This window comes from Rhinopithecus roxellana, chromosome 19 (genome assembly GCF_007565055.1).
Source record: "Rhinopithecus roxellana isolate Shanxi Qingling chromosome 19, ASM756505v1, whole genome shotgun sequence".
NCBI classification, from domain to species: domain Eukaryota; kingdom Metazoa; phylum Chordata; class Mammalia; order Primates; family Cercopithecidae; genus Rhinopithecus; species Rhinopithecus roxellana.
In genome coordinates, this window is record NC_044567.1 from 28,582,181 (window position 1) to 28,589,891 (window position 7,711).

General features: G+C 37.4%; 1 pseudogene across 1 annotated transcript; it reads right to left on the reverse strand.

The window, feature by feature from the left end:
- Positions 1-4,666: 4,666 nt before the first annotated feature.
- LOC104657591 lies at positions 4,667-5,359 on the reverse strand (annotated as a pseudogene). The gene has a single exon (XR_747311.2). The product of XR_747311.2 is annotated as a 40S ribosomal protein S7 pseudogene (transcript).
- Between the last annotated feature and the right edge of the window lie 2,352 nt (positions 5,360-7,711).

A 7,711-nucleotide genomic window follows, 5' to 3' on the forward strand; every position in this document is an offset into this window, starting at 1 on the left:
CCCTTCCTGCCCCCACTGCCCAAGGAAGAATTTTTCAGCCCCAAATGTGAATAATGCTGAAGTTGAGAAACTCTGTCTAAAAGACAGTTGAGCAATAAGATAGAAGGAACAGAGCCTCTTGCACTACTAGGACTGTTAAAAGAGAGCAAAACAAATATCCATCTTGTTTGACTCACTGTTGTTTTGGTCTCTGTCATGGCAGTTGAGCTAGCTAATGCAGGGCAGTATTATCATTATTCTTCCAGCCTCAGAAAAATTAATTTTTCAAGGTCTCAATGTTAATAAATGGCACAATAAGGATTAACACCCATGTCTGTTTAAATCCAATCCATCTTCTTGTATTCTGTAATAATTCTCCCCCTTGATTGCCATGGGAGAAGAGGAAATGACAAGAAGAAAAAAATAAGGAAAAACTGAGAATTCCTTGGGGACTCGTTGGAAAAATACTGGTCCAAGGGAGGGAGCTTCCTAGCTTGATTTTAGCACAATTACTAAAAGTATGGTACTGGCATGAAAACAGGGACATCAGCTAACAGATTAGACTAGAAAGTCAAGAAATAGACCAATGCAATATGGTCAAGAAGGGCACCAAGAATACACAATGGAAATGAATAGTCTATTAAATAAATGGTTCTGGGGAAACTGTATGTCTATATGCAAAATAATGAAATTGGATGCCTATCTTACACCATACACAAAAAATCAATTAAAAATAGAATAAAGCCTTAAACATAAGACCTGCAACCATGAGACTCCTAGGAAAAAAAAGAAAAATCTCCTTGACATTGGTCTTGACAATAATTTTTTATATGACAACAAAAACATAGACAACAAAAGCAAAAATTAAAAAGTGGATTACATGAAACTAAAAAGTTTCTGCATAATAAAGAAAACAATTAATAAAGTGAAAAGGCAACCAATGGAAAGGGAGAAAATATTTGCAAACCATGTATCTGATAAGGAGTTAATTTCCAAAATATATAGGAAATTCCCACTGTTGGTGGGAATGTAAATTAGTTCAGCCACAGTGGAAAGCAGTTTGGAGATTTCTTGAAGAATTTAGAACTACCATTCGACCCAACAATCCCATTACTGGGTATCTATCCAAAAGAAAATAAGTCATTCTACCAAAAAGACATGCAAACTTGTACGTACATCTTGGTACTATTCACAATTGCAAAGACACAGAATCAGCCTAGGTGCCCATCAATGGTGGATTGGATAAAGAAAATGTAGTATGTATATACTATGGAGTGCTAAACAATCATAAAAAGAATGAAATCATGTTCTTTGCAGCAACGTGGATGCATCTAGAGGCCATTATCCTAAGTGAGATAATGCAGGAACAGAAAACCAAATACTGTATGTTCTCACTTATAAGTGGGAGCAAGACATTGGGTACTCATAGACATAAAGATGACAACCATACACACTGGGAACTACTAGAAAGAGAAAGAAGGGAGAGAAGCAGGGATTGAAAAGCTAACTATTGGGTACTACTTCAGTGATGGGATCATTCATACCCGAAACCCTAGTATCATGCATTATACCCATGTAACAAAACTGCATGTGCAGCCCCGATTCTAGAATAAAAGTTGAAACTATTAACAAAAAAAGCTCAATAGCAAAATCATAAGTAAATAAATAACCCAATTTAAAAATAGGGAAAGGATCTGAATAGGTATTTTTCCAAGGAAGACATACAAATGGCCAAAAAGTAAAAAGATGCTCAACATCACAAATCATCAGGAAAATGCAAATCAAATGACAATGAGATATCACCTAACACCTGTAAGGATGGTGTTATTGTAAAAACAAAAGACAACAAGTGTTGATGAGGTTGTGGCGAAATTCAAACTCTTGTACACGATTGGTGGGAATGTAAATGGTGCAGCCACTATGACAACATTTTTCTCTATCTTGTTTCAAAACAGTGTCATCCTTCTCAAAAACTGCCATAGTCTCCTACTGATCTCTCTGCATTTACTCTTGCCCACGTCCCATCCATTTACCCCACAGCAGGCAAGAGCACCTTTTCTTTCCCAACATATGATTGACAAATAAAAATTTTATATATTTAAAGTATACAACGTGATTTTTCTTGTACATTATATGCATTTTAAAATCATGACCACAATCAAGCTAATTAATATATCAATTACCTTCAGTAGTTACTTTTATTTCTTTTTGGTGATGAAAACACTTAAGATCTACTCTTTCAGCAAATTTCAAGTATGCAATACATTATTAACAAAAGTCATCATGCTGCACATTAGGTCTCAGAGCTTATTAATATCATAACTGCAAATTTGTACCCTTTGATCAATATGTCTCCATTTCCTAACCTTCTGTCCCCTGTTAACCACCCTTCTACTCTGTTTCTATGATTTCAATTATTTTAGATTTCATAGAGGGATCTCCTAAAAATGTAAATTACAGCTTCTCTTCCAACATAGAGGATTGAACATGTACATTTACTCCTCGACCTTTGGAAGGCCCCTTTGCAATGAAAAATTAGGTAAAAATTCATGTGCCTCCAGAAAAACAAAAAGAATGGGGATAAAGTCATTAGGAATAGAATGCTTCAACACCTGTCTGCAAACTCAAAGTCGATGGAAAAATATTGACTGGTATAACAGATTAGAGGAGAAAGCTGAACCCCAGAAGAACTCCAGACAGACTCTTGACTCATAGATACCTGATGTAATGGGGGTAGGCGGTATGGTAAACACGAGTGGGAACATGTGTACACAGACACTAACTACCTTTTTCCTTTCTCTGATCCTATGTTTACCACAAAAACAGGTTTTTATATGCTTTATGGAAAAGGTAGTTGTTTCTTACTTTTAAAAAAATTGATTAAAATGTAAAATATTGCTTCCAGTGAGAGAAGCAACATGCTCTTGTGTTCTGGCACATTATGTGTCCCTCCATGCACAGCAGGACCCACTCCTGCTACACTTAAAATGAATTCTAATAGTAAACAAGCTTCACTCCCAACTCCTGGCTCAGCTTTTCGAGCACTTACTTCTTAAACATAAATGAAAAGTCCAGGATCTATTGACACTTGAAGAAAACTTTCAGCATGAAGGAAAAATAGCAAGAAGGAAACCATTATCAAGTTGATCTTAAAGGAAATACATAATTCAGGAAACTGAAAAGAAAAAGAAATTAAATAGAATTAAAATTCACAAAAAATTGAAAACTATTTCACTTATTTAATTAAGGAAAAGGGGGCAATCAAATAATGAATCTTTGAAAATTCACCTAAAACCATAAAATGTCTAGAAGAAAACCTAGGGAATACCATTCAGGACATAGGCATGGGCAAGGACTTCATGTCTAAAACACCAAAAGCAACGGCAACAAAAGCCAAAATTGACAAATGGTATCTAATCAAACTAAAGAGCTTCTGCACAGCAAAAGAAACCACCATCAGAGTGAACAGGCAACCTACAGAATGGGAGAAAATTTTTGCAATCTGCGCATCTGACAAAGGGCTAATATCCAGAACCTACAAAGAACTCAAACAAATTTATGAGAAAAAACAAACAAGCCCATCAAAAAGTGGGCAAAGGATATGAACAGACATTTCTCAAAAGAAGACATTCATACAGCCAACAGACACATGGAAAAAGGCTAATCATCACTGGCCATCAGAGAAATGCAAATCAAAACCACAATGAGATATCATCTCACACCAGTTAGAATGGCAATCATTAAAAAGTCAGGAAACAACAGGTGCTGGAGAGAATGTGGAGAAATAGGAACACTTTTACACTGTTGGTGGGATTGTAAACTGGTTCAACCATTGTGGAAAACAGTATGGGAATTCCTCAAGGATCTAGAACTAGAAGTACCATATGACCCAGCCATCCCATTACTGGGTATATACCCAAAGGATTATAAATCATGCTGCTATAAAGACACATGCACACGTATGTTTATTGCAGCACTATTCACAATAGCAAAACTTGGAATCAACTCAAATGTCCATCAGTGACAGACTGGATTAAGAAAATGTAGCACATATACACCATGGAATACTATGCAGCCATAAAAAAGGCTGAGTTTGTGTCCTTTGTAGGGACATGGATGCAGCTGGAAACCATCATTCTCAGCAAATATCGCAAGAAGAGAAAACCAAACACCGCATGTTCTCACTCATAGGTGGGAACTGAACAATGAGATCACTTGGACTCTGGAAGGGGAACATCACACACCAGGGCCTATTATGGGGAGGGGGGAGGGGGGAAGGATGGCATTGGGAGTTATACCTGATGTAAATGACGAGTTGATGGGTGCAGCACACCAACATGGCACAAGTATACACATGTAACAAACCTACACGTTGTGCACATGTACCCCAGAACTTAAAGTATAATTAAAAAAAAAAAAAAAGAAAGAAAATTCAAAATATGGTCAAAAAGAGAAAGAATGGAAGATTTTGAAAATTAAGGAAATCTCATAAACTGTAAGAGCAAAAGGCAGTGATAAAAAGTTTGAGAGACTGGAGGTCTACCACTTGACTAGTAGGATTTTGAGAGAGAAATCTGGAGAAAAAGCAGGAAAAAGCTATCAAATAAATAATAGAGGTAAACGTTCAAAAGTTAAAGAACATGAATCTTCTCTTTAAAAGGTCCCTCTGAGTACTTAACTTGGTGAATTTTTTTTTTTTTTTTTTTTTTTTTTTACTGTGAATATATACTTTATTTAGTCACTTTTGTTTACAACTGAAACTCTGGGAATTCAAAATTAACATCCTTACCCGTGAGCTTCTTACAGACACCAGAAAATGTTTCAACCTTGTGTTCCACATTGTTCTGCTGTGCTTTGTCCAAATGAACCTTTATGAGCCAGCTGCCATCTAGTTTCACGCGGATTCTCTTGCCCACAATTTCGCTTGGGAAGACCAAGTCCTCAAGGATGGCATCATGCACAGCTGTCAGAGTACGGCTCCTGGGGCGCTTCTGCTTATTTTTTGTACGGCTTTTTCGAGTTGGCTTAGGCAGAATTCTTCTCTGAGCGATAAAGACAACATGCTTCCCACTGAACTTTTTCTCCAATTCTCGTACTAGCCGGACTTGGATTTTCTGGAAAGATTTCAGTTGAGGAACGGGAACAAAGATTATGATAGCTTTCCGACCACCACCAACTTCAATTTCCTTGGCTGCGGTAATATTCAGCTCCCTGAGCTGAGCCTTGAGGTCCGAGTTCATCTCCAGCTCCAGAAGAGCCTGGGAGATGCCGGACTCGAACTCGTCCAGCTTCTCGCCATTGGGCTTCACGATCTTGGCCCTCGAACTGAACATGGCCTTCTCCTGGGAGAACTCGCCGAGTGCCGGCTTAGGAAGAGCGGTGAATTTTTAAAAAGGACATACCTTGTTATATTATGAAATATCAAAACACCTAGGATAAAAAGATGGTTCTAAGTATCCAGAGAGAACAAAAGCTAAAGGCAACAGCACAACTATAAAGGAAGAAGAGCCATGCTGGTCTCAGACTTCTCCTCTGCAACACTGCTCACCAGAAGAAGATGGATACTGTCCAGTGGGCAGAGGGGACTCCAACTCTGGTCAAACTACCAATTAAATGTAAGGATAAAATAAAAGCAAGGCTAGGACATTACTGCCAGTAGATTTTGTTCATAGGAAGTTACTGGAAAGTTTAAATGAAGAAAGGGGGAAAAGTGGGATCCATAGAATTGTGATTCTAATCCAAGAGAGTAATGAAGGAAATTCCCAGGTGACAGCTGATCATCAAGCCTAGAGAATACTTCAGGATTGAGCAGGACTCCAGAAGCGATGGCACTCGAACGAAGGAGGACTTTGCAGATTTGATGGAAACCTTGAGATAGAGATCAAAAGACCTTAGGGACATGATAAAGGTACAGAGGAGGGGAAAATTAAAAACCAGATGAAGGACAAGTGATTATGTAAGTAAATGTGTACATAGCACATTACTTGGCTCTGCAGTAAATAATATTTATGTGGTAACAACAATGAAAATACTGATAATATTTAAATTTTAGAATCAATCTATACAAATGGCATGGAAAAGTCATACGTACAGAACAGAATGTAAATATGATCAGTCTGACATTTTAAATGTAAATTTAAAGAAGACAACACGGGAAGCATGGAAGTAGAGTCTAAGAGGGCACAGAGGAGAGTGGAAAGAAAGGAGTGTTAATATCCCAATCTTACAATGTGAGGGGTCTAGAGAAAATATCTATATTTGATAGAACAAAAACATGCTAACTTTATCTAACATTAAAGCTCAAAAATTAACTAATAGAAGAACTAAAAAGAGTGGTTAACTATTTTAAAGATTGTGATGGCATTGAAGATAACATAAAAAGCTGAGTTCTCATCTATCATAGCAAGAACTTAATAAAGTCTAAATGTAATAACTAAAGGTAATTTTATACGCATTTTATTTCGATACAGATAAGTAACTATTATATGCGTTCAAAAAAACCCAACTAAACAAACAAAAAATCTGAAGAGATAAAGTGTTGCCTCTAAGAAAGAGAGCTAGGAATTGATAGGAAGAATAAGCCAGAAGACTGTAGATTTTCATGAGAAGCCCTTCTATATTTTAAGAAGAGATAAATCTGATCATCTAGAGCTAAAAAATAAAAATTGAGAGTGGGTTAATTCATTGACTTCAAGACACAACAGAAATGTGTGCCACAAGTGAGGTGAAAACATGGATGATTCCATGTTAAAAAATCATTGATAAAAAAGCAAACACTGGATGGATTGTCCAGTTAGGCACAGCACTGGAAGAAATAGAAAGCTTTGATTAGGGGTAGTTTAGAACCAGCGTGAAATAGTCAGGTATGGGGACATGGAGGTCGCATGAGACCTGGCCCCGTTGGAGAACTTACAAGAGTTGGTGAAAAAGCCAAGCACAGATGGCATGATGGAGTACTGGGAGAAGTATGTGCTTTAGATTCAAGCTAGTGTTTAAATTTTACCTCTCCCTCTTGTTGGTTCTCTGACTTTGGACAAACTACTTAACCTAATCTCTTTGAGCTTTAGTTTCCTAATCTCTAAAAATGTGATAATAATTAAAATTTCATGGGAGTGTTAGAAGGACTAAAGGAGGTAAAGAACACAGAGAACCTACCATAATAACTGCCCACAGAACTTACCAGAATAATTCCCATTATTTTATTCTTCTTCCTTCTCATAAGAGATTGCTAGGTTATTGTTAAACTATAAACTAGTGAAAATGTGTCCTGCAAACCAAGTAGACCTGCAATATGAATCAAGGTGAATGCAAAAGACCTGGACACAGATAACATCAAGCAGGTTGAAAGGGTGACTATAAATCAGTACAACGTGGCCTGAAGTAAAAGGAAAGAGCTTAAAACCAAATAGTGCTAGATACTGGGTTGACAAGAGTAGGATAACTGCTGGAAAGAAGCAAATAATAGCCTGGGGCTCCGTGCCTAGGACTAATACTAAGAACAACAGATTTATGGGGGGAAAAAAAAACCTGGTAATCCTTCCAAACCTACCTTAGAGAGGTCTAGTATACAGCATGGAAATGATAGAGAAGAGGAAGAAGAGGGAAGCTGGGGGTCATGACATCTTCAAAATGTGCCAGCCTAACATAAACATCTGGATGAAGGAGTTGGCAGGGCATCAGAGGAATCTGTAATATATGCAAGAGCCCAGAGGATGCTGAGTCAACAGGAATG